At 41.3% G+C, this 17,060-nt stretch overlaps 1 protein-coding gene across 1 annotated transcript in view; it reads right to left on the reverse strand.

Annotated features, from left to right (window-relative positions):
* The window catches only part of gfra4a (GDNF family receptor alpha 4a), a 156,634-nt gene that overhangs the window by 138,666 nt on the left and 908 nt on the right, over positions 1-17,060 (reverse strand). The window lies entirely within an intron of this gene.

Here is a 17,060-nt window from a genome sequence, read left to right on the forward strand (position 1 = left end):
TTTTTTAGGGGATGGTTCTTATGATCAGATCAGAACTTTTTTTCATCACTGCTCGTCTGAGGGGGGCTATAATTCAATGTAGTTGATTTAATTGCCTTGTTTTAATTGCATACGGTATGTTCTGCACATAACCTGCTGCCAGTACAGAATATTACCAATCGGTAAGTAAATAGCCTCAAATGCGACTCATGAAGGAGAAGGAGGTACAGTATACAAACAAGCTGAGCCCAGTTTTGAACCATCCTTATGCATTTAGTACAACTGTTAATTACTGGCCAATCAGCTTGGCAAATTTAGCAGGGCTGCTCATTAGGAGCCAATCAGCTGAGTGTATTTTGCTGAGCCACTCATTAAGAACCAATCAGCTCAGTCAGTTTAGCTGAACTGCTCATTAGGGGCCAATCAGCTCAGTGTGTTTAGCTCCGCCGCCCACAGGCTCCACTGCGCGTCACCCTGATTAGGCCTTGCTGCCTCTCTATCTTTCTCTCGCTCTCTCTCTCTGTTGCTCACCCCAATTTACATGAGACACACAAAAGAACAGCGTGGCCTCACCTAATTATAAATGATGACGTACCAGACCTGCTCACTTCAGTCCCACCCTCACAGCAGTCAGGAACTTAAGACGCTGTCTCAGCTAGATATGAACCAATGTTTCCAGTGATACCAGCAAGTGGTGGATCTGCGTGGATATGATGCAATTGTACACATACGGACTGTAAAAGTGTTGCTGGTCTGACGTGTGAATAATGACGCGTGACTCTTTATCAGCACCAAGTCAAAAAATGGGAATTCTACATGTGCTCTTTTTGAAATTGCATCTTGCCACATTTGGTGCCACCTATTATCACCAAGCACAACAGCAGACAGGCAGGTATAGAGATGGATAATACACATTAAGGTGACAAATAACATACATTAGCGCAGAGTGATCCGCCACATGTTGTGAATTTTTTCCATTACTGTACAATTTACAGAGCGTGATGCACTGTGTGGAGTGTAATTTGCAGTGCAGGAGTGTAATTATGTACAGTATATCAGATATAGTGCGTAGCTGGTCCGTAATTGGAATATGAGGAGAGGAGGCAAACAGACATGATAGCAGGAGAGTAGGCATAACGAAATGGATAGAGAGAAAGCAGAAGGGGGTATGATAACCATGCATTGCAGATGTACCTGAAATACGGCAGTGAGAAGGAAGCTCTTTAAGTAAAGACCGGCTCTGGGTTTGACAGACGTTTTTGGAGCATTTTCCAGAGGGCGGATGTTGGACGTCGTGACCTGAGTGGAAGGGATTAATGTGATCTTCTTGACACACTTCTTTTGCTTTGGTTATTTGGAGCTCCTCATTTTTTCTTTCTGAGTGCTTGCAGACGATGATGTTCTGTGTGTGTGGGTATCGTCAGCATTTTCACTGAAGGCTTCAAGCTGTCTTCTGACAGAGTAGTTGTAGATGAGTTCTTTAATTGGGGCAGAAAGTGAACACATTTTCTGTTCTTGCAGTGTCACACAGGGACACTGTTTGCATTTCAATTCGGTGCTGGAGATGCTGCTCCCCAGGATTTTGAAGGCTGTGACATTGATTTCTAGGCAGGTGGCGTTTGAAGGAATCGATAATCATTTCCACTGTTTTAGTGCTGATGAGTTCCACTTTGTTGTTCGAAGGCTAAAATGCGATTTACCTTCTGGACTCTATCTGCAGGCCTATGAGAGTGACATCCACTCCACAAAGGACGTTCCTGCGTGTTGACAGAAGGGTCAAAGCACGTTCTTGTACACTGACGGAGAGATAATTGGCATTCAGGGGCCAGGCAGTAGAGATGCTTAAGGAAATTGTCAATCTGTTTTCAGATTGGACTGCCTTCCTGCCTTCATTTGAGACACATTCCCACTTTTGCTACTAAGTTGTGAGAATGTAATCCCTGCAAACGTAGTCTCTGTGGTCCTACGTTGCAGCTCTTGTGTAAAAACAACAGCAGCTACAATTGTTAATAATTCTCATAGCTACAAGATCTGGAAAGAGTGGGGAGCGATTAGAGAGGGACAAGGGCCTCCAGCAGTCTCTATCTATGCATTTATTTATCATTGCTGTCACACAAATACCTTGTCTCTATTTTTACATTTTTGTCTATTTATTTTCTTGTTTCTCCTACTTTGGCACTGCCAGTTAACCTATCCATTTGTAGCGCTCCCTAGATACATACACGTCTTCTCTGACACATGTAAAGCCAGCCACCTCCTCTTTTTGAAGCCTTTCCAGGCAGGTGACGTGCTCAGCGGAAAGCACCAGGTTTCCATCTCGCCAAACCAGCTAATAGATGCCTGTGTCTTCCAACATCGCTTTTAGGAGTAACGAGGGGAGAGAGGGCCATCTACCCCCAGAGAGAACGTGGCCAGTTGTGCTCTCTCAGACTACGGCTGCTGATGGCTAAATAGCATGGCTCAGGATTCGAGACCCCTGGGCCATAGCGGCATTGCATGCAAAGCCTGCCATTTTTTTACTTTTTCATGCCAGTTGTTCTCTATATTGTATCAACATATCATGATGAATGGACCAATAAAAAGGCTCCAAAAACACATTGATTTAAATCTTTTTCCTGTGACTTCCATTGATAGTTTTGTTATTTTTCTGAAAAGCTGCCATTTCAGAGATGCATTTTTTTGCTTGACAGTGATGTTCCATTTATATACAGTAATCTGTTTGTCTGGGAATTAAATATGTTTTTGCATGTCATTAGAATTGATGTAAATCAACAGTAGTACAGTACAAAATCAATACTTTTTACATTTCAAATAAAAAAGTAAGTAAGTAGCTGATATATTGTGAGCTAGTTTAAAAAGCAAACACTGGTTCCAGATTTCTCTTCAGTGCCCCCAGTCACCTCATGGATATGCTAAATTCCATTAGCAGCTCACCTGAAGCATTAATTAGCCAAACTAGGTTTCAGATGATGTAATACTGGACTTCTTATGGGAGAGTTTTGGAAATAGTTTAACAAACATACTGATGTACTACATCAAATCGTACTTGTGTTTTTGTTGGTTCTGAGATACATGTTGTGAATGAACACTGTTAACCATTTCCCTTTGAAATTGAAATGGTTTCCACTGCCTATTTTAAAAACCGTTCCACAATAGAAATCCACTGCTTCCACTGACAGGTAAGAAGGTTTCTCCTACGCCTGAAAGTGGCTGTAATGTGCATGTTTTAGGCACCTAAGCACATTATTTAAATGTGTTAGTTAGAAGCAGATAAACGGAAAGGAAAAAGTCTGACACACTGGTTTCCACTGCTCTATTGAATGCATTTCACAATATCTTTATCGCATCATGATGCAAAAGCCATAATATACATTCTATTTTTGAATGTGTGCTTTTAGTTTCTCCTCTACTAACAACAAAAACACCTTTACTAATAAAGAAACTGAAATTGTACAAAGCAATAATTTTAGTGCTGTCCCCTTGAGGGCCCCTTGCAGCTGGGGCCCTGAGTTCTCCCACTGTGTTCTTCAGCTGTAATGCCTCTGCTTAGCAGTAGTTCAGGGACACTGCCTTTAAACTGAAGCTGACATCCAGAAGTCAGCACGGCCCCCCCAGACTCCAGATGACTCCAGATGCTTCAGCAGTGAGAGGCACTTTTTATGGTCAAGGTTAGGGTCAATCACACTGAAAACACATTCACACCCAAACCCAAAGGCACATGTCAGCACCACAGGTGGTCAGCTCCACTCTCTGCGTTTGGAGATGATGTTGTGTATTGCCCAGGGGCCGTAAGATGTAGCCACTGAAGATAGAACTCCATTCAGTGCACACACACACAGATACATACATATCCACACTTGACACGCGTACTTACACTCCCAAACCGACACACATGCCCCAAGAAGCCAGGAGACCTTGCATTGTTCATCTGTATTCCTACGCCTGTTTGGCACACACACACACACATACCCTTGCACAAGGCCCAGCTGTGGGACCTCACACTGTTCATTTGTATTCGTGTGACTGGTTGAGGCCTGCTCAGCGTGAGACCGCCCTCTTCTTCCCCCACTGCGCCACCAGCCCCACGCCTGCCTAACAAGAACACTCCCTGCGTGCAAGGTGGCAAGGCTCTTCTTCTTCTTCTTCTTCCTCTCCTTCGCGATGAGATGAAATCGCTCCAGATAATGCACAAGCCCTTCATTTGCCCTGTCTGTGTGCCGGATGTGGACTGCGGAAATGCCAGCTTCTTTTTACCGCTCCTCTTGGTAATTGTCCCGCCAGTATAATCGCGTTTTAACAAAGGCAGCAGAATGACGGGCTGTTAACATAATGAGCGTCTCTGTTGCCTCCTCCGGTGATCACATGCACTCGGCCCGGTCCGCATGGGGTGCAGTTGGGGTGTGTGTGTATGTGTGGGAGGGGAAAGAAGTCGGGGGGGGTGGGGGGGGCTTTATTTCCTCACTTTATGTGAATCACAGGTCTTCATTTCTCTTCTTTTCTTTATCTCTCTCCCTCGCCTGCTCTTTTTTCGTTAGCGGCTGAGTGGCGGTAATTGCACAAAGGCGTTGCGCGCAGAAATCACACGGATGACAGGGGCAGATTTGGATGTAATGACTCACTGAGCAGTACAATGAAACAACACATCTGAGCGAGCGTGTGCACACAACTCAAGTAGCTCAGCCTCAGCCTTTTTTATAGGTGTTTTGGAGTGTGCTAGTGATGTCTGAGGAGTAACACTGCATCAGGATGGGATGTTAGGAATTGTGTGGGGAGAGGGACACTGGATCTGTTGATATGGACTTGGGGCTGACTGATATATACATATATCAACTGACTGATATCAAGGTACAAAATGCAGCTGATTAAAAGAAATGTAAAAGAGGAGTGCTAAGACTCCTCCAGCTGTGAGGCCTCTGCCTAGCAGCCGTTCAGGGATAGTGCCATTGAAATGGAGCTGAAGTCCTGGAATCAGCACATGCACACCTGATCTCCAGATGCTTCAGCAGTGAGAGACACTTTTATCTGTATCATTTAAAAAACTGCTGAGATAAAAAAAAAATGGGGTTGTTTAGGATTGTAATGAAGACACGATATATGGCTAATAAAAAAACAGCTGAGTGGCTGAGAACTCCAGCTCCAGCCAATTTGCTACAACATTGCTTTACATCTTCTGAGTTTCTGCTGTTTCTGATTTTAAGGAATTTGTCATTTCTCATATAGGATTATAGGATCGACAGCCTCTGATATAAATGAATAGCTAAATGTTAGTCAGTTATCAACTGAAATGACAACATGAGTAAAACACTACCCTAACACTAAGCATCAGATGTCAGAAAGTCATTCGACTGTGATGTTGGACAGACATTGAATTTTAGTAGAAAATCAAAGTCTCATATGCATCAAAAACCAACAGTGGGTTGACATTAAGCTCCAACATTAGACAAATGTTGGATTTTGGTTACTTTACACCAATAAAACCTACAACATATGAACATGTAACAATGCAAGAATTTCACGTTTTGTGGACGTTAACATGATGAAGTTTAGCAGATGTTGGGTTTTGATCACCATACTTCATCACACATCATACATCACTACTGAAAACCAACAGAACGATGTTCTGACACTGAATTTCACAACCTTCATTCAACCCGATAGCAAAGTCTATTGATGTTGGTGGCTTTCTGTGTGTCTGTATGAGGCAGAGTGAGCAAAGTACGCAATCGCTGAACACGTTGAGGGAACATGTGGGCCCTAAGCCACATTTTGAGACTTTGCATCTGAAATGACACACTCATTGAGTCAATAATAGCTATTCAACTACAAAGACTATAATCATAATCTTGTGGTCTATGGATAAAAAAGAGAAGTGTATCAGATGTCAGTGTTCTTATACCTATTACCAGACTAGAGTAGATGTAGATAAAACACAGCGCCAATTGAAAATCTTACCTCCATCTAAACAAAATTACAGGGACTGAATAACACTACTTTAACAGTATGCCATCAGTGATGCTACAAAATCTATTCTGCACCTTCTGAGCTGCAACTCTACCAAGTGAGATGACAAAGCAATGAGGCACAAACATTCTACAGCCATTTTAATAAAGCTAGTATAAAGCGAAATCTCCTGTTGGATTCAGACATTTTCAGCCTAAAAGGAACCCAAATTGAGCCAAATGGCTTTTAGGCCTAATAACCTGCAATCTGTCTATAAAATGAGGTTACTTTCCATTACAGTGAATTATACACTCTGCAATCTTTGCACATGACATGCAGTGCTGGATCATTATATTAACCCTTTACGCCTGGAATTAGAGATGGCTAATAGCACATTTTTATCTACTGGGTCAAAACATTCATGGACACATCAGATACATGGTTATTCCTGAGATGAACGTCAGAAACACCTCGACAAAGTCTGACATCTGTACCCTTTAAACAAGATTTCAATCATAGCATCAATTTACTTATAGCACTACATTTGTTCACAAACACTCATGAGTATTTCTGTAATTAAGTAAAACCATAATTGAAGTATCTCTTTAATTTGTCCTCTTAAAGCCTTGGCTACACTACAGGACTTATAAAGTTGTAGAAAAGATTGGGTGTCTTACACTTCCTGATGGAGTTTTGCAGATTTTTACAAAAACAACCATTGCATGCTCAACGACTAGGGATCATCCACTAACCAACTTTATACAGTCCCTGCTCCAAAACACGCATGCCTCATATTGCACAGGATACACAGATTCGTGCCACCACCAAAATCAAAGAAACGTGGTAAAATGGCTTTAGGTGAGGTTGTGGTTGGGAAGACAGGGTCAGCAATACACATTTAGTGTGACATATGAAGTACTGTAATTTTTATTACAGTAATAATTACAGGAATGTATCCGTTATTACAGCAATAATCACAGCACCGTAACTGCTATCACATTTTCTATTACAGCAAATATTAGACTACTTTTAACAGCATTACTGCATTCATTACAGAACTGTCAAATAATTTTATATTGTAAAATGAAAACTGTTTTTATCACAAAACAATATTTATTGTAGCATTTTGGGAAAACAATTGAGCAAGACAAGGATAGTTTAAAATAATGTAGACAGAACCAACATGGTTGCCAGGTCAGACATAAATCTCGAGCCAAATGTTTGCTTAAAAAGTGTCCAATAGAAGCAAAAATATGTTTTTGTAATTGAAAAATTAATAACTCTAAAATGTCTCTAAATAATAAATACAGTATATTAGCTATAAAAACTGGTTGTTTAATTCAGGGTTTCCAGTGTTGACTTACACAGATCTATTACTTATTAATATTATTAATATTATTATTATAATTACGCATATTACTTATATTACATCCACATATTTCTCCCTTTAAATCTTGACAACAATGCACCACTCTTCTACCTTTTTTGTGAACTACAACCTACTGTACTCAAATATCTTCTGTTAGTTCCTTAATTATTCAGTGGGCAGGGGAGGCTCAGTGGTGGGAGCTCTGGGCTATTGATGACATCTGGGCTTGGAAAGCTGCCACTGTTGGGCCCTTGGGCAAGGCCCTTCACCCTTTCTGCTCCCCGGGGGCTGGAGTTGGCTGCCCACCGCTCTGGGTGTGTTTGTGCTCACTGCCCCTAGTTCACTAGTGTGTGTTTGTGTTCGCTACAACAGATGGGTAAAATACGGAGGACACATTTCGCTGTACATAATACAGTAACAAATACCTTTACCTTTATTCAACATTACAATGATAACATTAATAGGACTTCTTTTTTTCTACTATATGCACCTCAAGTATCACCCCTTTTTGACAGCCCCATGACTTTGTATTAATTCTCATCTATTTCCCAGCTAGCACAATTTGGCAGGACAAAACATTATCAAGAAACAGCCATTATTCTCCTCACTGTTTAATAATTCTGTTTCTGATGTTAAAACTACATGTTTTACATGTCTGCCTTTCTAAAACAGCATCCCCTGAAAAGGAATTGGTGGGTCACTTTAATTTAATGTTGACGTGCCGTTCCATTCAGCCAAACACAGTCTTTATGTGAGGATTACATGCAGTGGATTAGACTCAGCTATGAACAACATGCATGTACAGCACACAAACAAAGGCCATTTGCACAGTCTGTGAAATAACAGATCTGCGTCAACATAACTGGATTTTTTGGGTGAATTCAGATCCTCTGATCCACAGTGAAAATGCACATGTGGATCAATGTCAGAGGCAGTTAAATCTGGTACGTGAGAACTCATAGGTTAATTGGCAGTTAGGCCAGAGTGTGGGCAGGGTAGGTGGGGGTGGAGAGAGGCTGTCTGCCTTAAACATGGTGAGCTACAGCAACAGTGCCAAAAGGAATTCGTATCCAAGCAAGCTCGAACTCACAGCACCGCTTAATGTAATCCGCCACAATTCAAGGTTGCTAAATGTGTGGCTAACAAATTTATTCCATCCCCTAAGAGAACAGCTTACAATGCTAAATGAACATTAGTCAGAGAATGGCAGAATTAATTAGTCTCTTATGCTCCAGTCCTCCAGAATTATTAAATGCTAGCAGTTATGTAATGACTGCATAGTGGCCAATAGCACAAGGGCACAGGGGTCCACTTGCCTTGTTTAAGATATTTAATTCATCAAGCCTGGCCTATTAACATGTAGTTAAAGGGGTCCTAGAATGGAAAATATTTACCTTGGCATAATTAAATAATGAGAGTTTGGTACGTAGAACCGACAACCATGAACCTCAAACGTTGTTGTGTTCTCCTTCAAAAGAAAGTCTAAAAAAAACTGTAAAACCGGGGCAGGAGATCCACAAGGCTTAAAAGCTAACACAGGCATCCCACCTCTCCTGCATGTTGATAGTGGCTCCATAACGCTTGCAAATTACACACAATATCCTGAAAATTGGAATACTGTGAATCGGTTCGCTTGCTTGCTTAGTGGGAGCGAGCGAGTGAGACAGAGTGAATGAGTGGGCAGTGGTGGCTCAGCGGTTAGAGCACCAGGCTATTGCTGACAAGGTTGTGAGTCCGATACCTGGGCTTGGGTAACAGCTGCCACTGTTGGGCCCTTTCTGCTCCCTGGGTGGCTGCAGTGATGACAGCCCACCGCCCTGGGCACGTGTGCTCACTGTCACTGTGTGGGTTTGGTCACTAGTGTGTATGCGTGTGTTCACCTCACCAATGGGTTAAAGGCGGAGGCCAAATTCCATCGGTGTCCGACACAAATGGTGTCTTGTCTTGTCTTGAGTGACAGGCGTAGAGAGAGAGAGAGAGTGGTTTGGTCTCTTTTTTGTCTCAGTAGACCTATCAGTGTTCTATGTGGGCGGGATTTACGGGTTAGTGTCCTGCAACACCATGTCAGAGTGATCAAAACAGGGGGAAAAAAACACACTAGCCCTGCCTGTAGGATCACAATAAAAGTGACAAAATGATACTGGTAAGACTCGAGAAAAAACTATGTTTTAACTATGTTAAAACTATGCTAGATTATGCGCCTTCCTTGAGCTTTTCTCACTGCAGTAAACCTGCCAATAAAAGCAGAGCACCGTACAATGAAAATTTGCATGTTTTATTCTGAGGTTAAATAACATATGAGCAGTTTTCACCCCAACCAAAGTCACATTCTTACTATTTCTATGTCAAAGAAAAACTTGAAGAACTTAATAAACTTATTCTATGGCACCTCACGTTTCTTGGTAGCCTGATAAGAATTGTGCATGGTCTTCTAAAGCAGAGGTTCCCAGATGCCAAGACCCAAATGTTAGTCCCTGTTGTCGCTTGATGCACTTCTTGCATTCTGGGCCGTGCTTGCCCCATGTGCCTGTGTAAAACACCACATTGCTAATGCAAGCACCTTGGAAGTGGCAAAGCAGAGTGGATCCACTTTCAGGTCTACAACGTGTTTCAGTAAGCTCTGTTCTCATGGGGGGATGTATGGAAAAATGTATTGATGCGGCTTCTTCACGGCCCACTCGTCCCCACACTGATGCAGCTTGAAAAGCACTGTTCTAGAGAAGCACATACACAGTGAGCGGCATCTGAAAAATGTAATGCATTGGGTGTGACATGATGTTCTACTCAGAACTGCACTTTTTATGAGAAGCGCTGGAACATGATTTCTCTGGCTGAAGTCAGCAAAAGAAAAAAAATTGACAGAATCACACGGGCTAGATCAAAAATGTAGACATGGCTGTTTGGCAATTTATTTTTTAACACGTTCCAAAATAAGTAGGCATGCTCATTAAATGATTGCATTGCAAGCATAAAGTTCAGGACCCTATTAAAGTTTCCACTTGGGCTGGCATCTTAATGGCACTCTCTGCAAAGTGGAGCCGAGAATAACACAAGCCTGTTAGAGCTGATGTCACTAAAGCGCTCCCGCTGTAGAAGCAGCTCAGCAAGTTGTCCAACAGGATCGCCATGAGCCGGTGTATTACATAAAAGAAAAAACATGCTGAACTCAAGAGGAAATAATGTATGTAACAGTTCTGAGCATATAATACAAGGCCTGGCCAATGTTCGGAGGGTTTATTAACGGCTTAAGAATAGAGGGTATGCACTGACGTCACGTTCCCGCTGGAACAGGCTCTCCTTAGTCAGACTGAGTGGTGAAAAATTCTGCAGCAGGGCTGCATTTATTAGGGAAAACAAGCGATTATCTGCTCAAGTTAAAGACAGTTGGACTCGACAACAATCCATCCAAATTACTAAAGAACCAATGATCCATGGACAGTGATGGGTAGCCAAGAACATCCAGTGAACTGTCTGAAATCAAACACGTTTAGAGGATAAAGCCTCACATCTGAGAACACAAAGTGGAGTGAAGGGTCTTAGGAGGTTTTCGACCGTTTTCAGTAGACTGATTCATCCAGGTTTGCAAGCTTTCTCTCTTACTTGAACTTCCACCTGTTTTCAGAGCGTGACTTCATCACTCAGTGAGCTTCTACACGTTTCAGTACCTGGATCGTTTCTGTGAATTGCAGCAATCCATTAGTTTCTCTTCTCTTTAGCTCTCAGCAGTCTGTAAAAGGAGAGCTCTGAATTCTCACTGAATTACAACAGCTCTTTTTCATTTTTGTGTTAGCGGGATTCACACTGAACGCTAATGTTGCCACTCAGTCAGATTTTTTGCCACTCAGTCGGCATGGCCACAGGATGCATCCCTTCTCAAGTCTTCCTGGTCATCGTGGTCAGGTTTAACAACTACCTAGGTTAAGTATTCTTAATGTTTTTCATTTTAATGATGATGAAACTAGTATATATGGTCTATAGCAATTAAAAGAAGTAGGGGAATTTAAGGGCTCCACATACAGACTCATATGCTTCCAATTTTAGCATCTTTATGTTGGCTTCCTGTATGTTTTAGGATACAGTGCTAAGATTTTTGACATTTAATAAAGCAGCATTAAAACGGAATTAGCTATTCTTGCTCCTGGGTTTTGAACTTTGAGCCACCACTAAAGGACACACTTTTCACATGCATTTTACATTTTACTTTCAGATACAATCGTGTATCTCTCAGCTTAAAAAAAAAAAAAAAAAACGATGTCGAGCGTGTCATTTGAGGTGGCTCCAATTATATTAAATGACACTTCCCGACTGTAGGAGAGCCCAGGAGCAAGAAATAGCAATTCTTGCATAATGTTGCTTTAAACAGAAGGCAGATTGGGTCTTTTTTTAATTGCAGCCCCAAGACTATGACTATTTTTTCTGATTTTGTTTTAAAATCAAGCTGAAAACAGATGTTTATTCTCTGGCCTACGACAACAGTTGTGATTGACAGGTATTTTATTTGTGTCTTCATTTTTTGGTTTTATGAATTTGTCAGGGTTTTGCAAGATAAGATTATTATGGTCAGAGACAACCTTAAATTGTGATTTCTGCTATTTTTCTTTCATGCCACGGCAAAAACAGAAGTACTGCAACACACATGGAAGGGAGAACGCTAACACCACTAACATCATAATATAAAACTCCAGAGCCCAGAGAACACACAGCATTATTAACATTTTGTTAATGAATAAACATTCCTTTATTCCAGTTACATAATCATTTGTACATATTCAAGACCTCTTCGTTCATCTAATGCAGAAGAAATGTAATGCAGAGTGTCTGGGGTTTCTGGCCCAACTAGCCTAGTCAGTAATCCACCCTTGTGCTTATTGTGAGATAGCGGTTCTCTAATAGCACGTTTTTGGATTGTACAATCTACATGAATAAATATGGGCTGAAAATTAATTAGACTGCAAAATATTGTAAAATTGAACACAGTAATTAAAACTCTGTCTTCATTGACCGCCCTGTCATTGGAATCCGAAGGTGTTTGGCTGATACTGTGAGCTGGAGGATTTACCATAATAGGTGCATTCCTTGTTACCTGATGCTCACACTGGTGCTTTCACTGCGTTGGAGGGATTAGACAAATAGAAAAATAGAAAAGCTTAATCCAGAAGCAGTGTGAAAGAATTATAGCTCTGCATACAACTGTGGCTGGGAATACTATAGGAATGTATAGGCCTGTATACAAAAGAGATCCATGAATTAGCAAGAAGTACAAGAGGGAAGAGGATATTATTAGTGCTGTGTGCAAAAGAAACTGAATACAAATGTGTTTTGTTGGATTCTGCATTCTGTTCACATATTAAATAAATCATGTCATGATCTGTAAATGTGTTTCATGGCGTTTGTTTTGTTACAAATATTGCAATACATCCAAAAAATAAAATGTGGAGACATCTTCATATGAATATGAATAGACATACATTTTCAGTAAACACATACACTTTCTGATCTTCCCACAGAATGCAGGCATATTCCAGCTCATGTTTAAAGCTAGTGTTTAAATCTGCATGGTGTTTGCATATAATGATGGGTTTGCTACTCCATGTAGGGGAGTATTGCCAAAAGATTAGGACTTTCTGGAGCAGATAAACATGAACCTTTTGGCACTATGCCTAATGCCAGATGTGGACTAGAGGGGTATAAAGCCCCCTAGCATTGAGCTGTGAAGCAGTGGATTCTGTGTTCTCTGGAATGATGGTGCTTCATCTAATACCTTTGTGATGAGTTGGGGTGTTGGGGATGAGGTGGGGTTGTGATCATCCAATATCCTGACCTTACTAATGGTCTTGTTGTTGAATGCAATCAAATCCTCACAGAAGTGCTTCAAAATCTAGTAGAAAGCCTTCTCTGGACAGTAGAGAGGGTTACTTCAACAAAAGCAGGATAAACTATATTTTAATACCATTGATTTCTGAAGAAATAATGAATAAGCAGGTGTCCCAATACTTTTGTCTATATAGTGTATGTCTAGCTCACCTTTTTAATAACTGTTTGTTATGCAACCTCTTTTGACTTGCTGGGTCTGCCACTATTGCATGTTTAGGAACCTCATAACCTGCCAACTAAAAAGTTGAGAAATGATTGATGACAAATGTGCGAGCAGATTAGCAGCATTATTTTTCCCACTCCACTTTTTCACTCCAGGTAGATATGAACATCTTTATTCCTGATATCTCTGTGGCATTTTTTTTAACTTGGGTACCTTTCAAGTTGAATTCTGCAGTCTTTTTATTTTTCTTTTGCCCCTGCCTGAGCTATGGCAACAATGGAGTCATTGCATCTTACTCCTGGGGCTCCCTCGTGGCAAGGGATCTCTAACCGTTTGCTTATATTGTTTATATCTAAACCGACCCTGCAGACATGTATCCATGTGCCTCCTAAGCAGCATTAGTGTGGCATATAATGAAGCTCCCCAGGGAGCAAATGTTCGTTTGCACATATGTATATGTTATCTGTTGCCCAATGCACCAAGAGACAGCCCTGTAAGGGAAATGTGACCTCTATGTGACATTTACGGGTCACTGAAAAGAGACATCATTTAGCCACAGTGCCAGAGTGTGACCATGTTTGTGCATGTTGACAAGCGTGTGTGTATGTAGAATATTAGTGAAAGCATGTGTCAACCATGACTAGATCAGGTGTGCCTGCTGTAGGTAGACATGCTTGGGCTCCAAGCTTTCGCAGGCTGGGATCCTGGGATCCCACAGCCTCAGGCCAGCCCTAAGAGAGAAGGAGTGTGTGAATGCGGTGGGATTGAAGAGAATAAGAGAAGAAATAAGAGAAGAACAGATAAGCAAACCTTGGAACAAGACACTTCACCCTCATCTGCCTCCAGCAGTGCCATAGTGCATCTCACAGTAAGCTCTTGCTGTGGCTGCACAGTAGATTGTTTGTTAATTGATGCTGCAATATTTGCAGTACTGATAAAGCATGGTGTTACAATATGCAAATGAGCCATCTAATCAATCACAGAAATTTTGTACTGTGCACAGTGGAAATCCTGACCATAGATAAACAATTCATTATATCTCAATTACAAAACTTTATTAACTATACTATACATATAAATGGAACATGTGTCCAAGCCCAGTATAACATCAATCCCACTACTGATGAGGTTTTTCTGTTCTGTCATTCCTCAAAAGTGCTCAGTAACACTGAGATAAATAACTTATCAGCACAGTATTTATCAGTCTACTCATGCTTTAGTAGAGTTCAGTAACACTGAGATAAATAACTGATCAGCACACTGATTTATCAGTCTACTCAGGCTTTAGTAGAACTCAGTAACACTGAGATAAATAACTGATCAGCACAGTGATTTATCAGTCTACTCAGGCTTTAGTAGAGCTCAGTAACACTGAGATAAATAACTGATTAGCACAGTGATTTATCAGTCTACTCAGGCTTTAGCAGAACTCAGTAACACTGAGATAAATAACTGATCAGCACAGTGATTTATCAGTCTACTCATGCTTTAATAGAGTTCAGTAACACTGAGATAAATAACTGAACAGCACAGGGATTTATCAGTCTACTCATGCTTTAGTAGAGTTCAGTAACACTGAGATAAATAACTGATCAGCGCAGTGATTTATCAGTCTACTCAGGCTTTAGTAGAGCTCAGTAACACTGAGATAAATAACTGATCAGCACAGGGATTTATCAGTCTACTCAGGCTTTAGCAGAACTCAGTAACACTGAGATAAATAACTGATCAGCACAGTGATTTATCAGTCTACTCATGCTTTAATAGAGTTCAGTAACACTGAGATAAATAACTGATCAGCACAGTGATTTATCAGTCTACACATGCTTTAGTAGAGTTCAGTAACACTGAGATAAATAACTGATCAGCACAGGGATTTATCAGTCTACTCAGGCTTTAGCAGAACTCAGTAACACTGAGATAAATAACTGATCAGCACAGTGATTTATCAGTCTACTCAGGCTTTAGTAGAGTTCAGTAACACTGAGATAAATAACTGATCAGCACAGTGATTTATCAGTCTACTCAGGCTTTAGTAGAGTTCAGTAACACTGAGATAAATAACTGATCAGCACAGTGATTTATCAGTCTACTCAGGCTTTAGCAGAACTCAGTAACACTGAGATAAATAACTGATCAGCACAGGGATTTATTTTTCAACTCAGGCTTTAGTTAAGAGTTCCTCTTTAGAGTGTGTTTAATGAATCCTTCACACCACTACCACTGATAACCATATAATCAGTAAATTGTTCAGCCCTAGCTCAGACGATTTCAGTCTGTTAGCTGAAGCTCTACAGTGTAGCTATATGAGCCTCAGGACATTCTGTGCTGTGTGCAGAAAAATATGTTTATAATCAGCAAATGAAAAGTTTTCTGGAGCTAGCGGTGAGGTCCAGTTGCCGTCTGCTCGTTCTACATCCTCTCTTCTTGATCCACCTTGAAACCTGTGTGTGTGTGTGTGTGTGTGTGTGTGTGTGTGTGTGTGTGCTAACGTGTGTGTGACCGTGTGTGCGGGAAAGAAAGCATGCACACGCCTGTTTTTTTTAATGATGAGGACACTTACATAACCCTGTTATTAGAATTCCACACTGTAGTTGGAGTTATGCAGCAAGTTCTTCACTTTTCCATGAGAACTTCTAGCAGAGCGCAGGATCTTTCCCCTCTGTTTGAACAGCAGTTTCATTAGAGCTCTGGTTTGAATGTTAATTTCCCACTTTTAGCTCTGGAGTCAGGGCGAGTGGAGGGGTTTATGTGCTTGTGTGAGGTCTCATTAGAAGCTTGCCTGGAAATGCTGCATAATGCATCTTCCAAAGGTGGTTACAGACACTACGGTGGTTAATGTGTGAATCATGTTCTGAAATTATGATGCACCTCTAAAAGCTTGGGGCTTAGCGGACGGCAAGACCGTTTTGGATATTAATATCTAAAGGAAGTAGATTAAGAATTCAGCAGAGGGGGGTGCAGCCAAGCCATTTCTAATTTAGAAACTTAGCATTGATAATTAGCATTGAACCAAAAAATATATAATACTAATAATAATAATAAAAAGAAAATGAAAGAAAAATGAAAAAGAAATTTTAATTTTCCCACATTTGTCCTAACAGGTTAATAACTTGTGAGTTGGCTCACCTGAGGCAAAACAGTGTAACATTTCCAGATTTCCAGGTTCACAGCACAAGGGTAACTTAGGTTTTTTTTTTTACTGTCTGAGAAAAACACACACACACACACACACACACACACACACACACACACGCTCTCTCTCTCTCTCTCTCTCTCTCTCTCTCTCTCTCTCTCTCTATCTCTCTCTCGCCACAGTTAACCTACTTCAGAGAGCAACGCCAGACTTTACACGAGCAAAAACCCACCATCGTTTTCCCCTAGGTAGGCTACTGGCTACGTCACGACGGTTGAAGTTACAGCACTTCTAAAAACACATCAGCAGTGTGTTTAGCCACAGACGACAACTTTAAGACCTTTTTTAACAATACACTGAATCAGTACCCGCGGACATTAAGGCTTCATGCGGCTCTCCGCTTCGTCCTCCTTCCAGCTGCGGACAGTGCAGCTCTTTTTCCCCGCCCGTTTTCAGCCAGGCCCCTCCCTCTCGCGCTGCGATTGGCTGCTCACGCAGCCCGCCGTCCTAAAACGCACAGGAGCGCGCGCTACTCTTGGCCAATCCAGGCGCAGAGAGGGACAGGGCTTGCCGGAATGCGGGTGGGAAATGAAAAAACT

The sequence above is a fragment of the Salminus brasiliensis genome, chromosome 4 (genome assembly GCF_030463535.1).
Source record: "Salminus brasiliensis chromosome 4, fSalBra1.hap2, whole genome shotgun sequence".
Classification (NCBI taxonomy): Eukaryota; Metazoa; Chordata; class Actinopteri; order Characiformes; family Bryconidae; genus Salminus; species Salminus brasiliensis.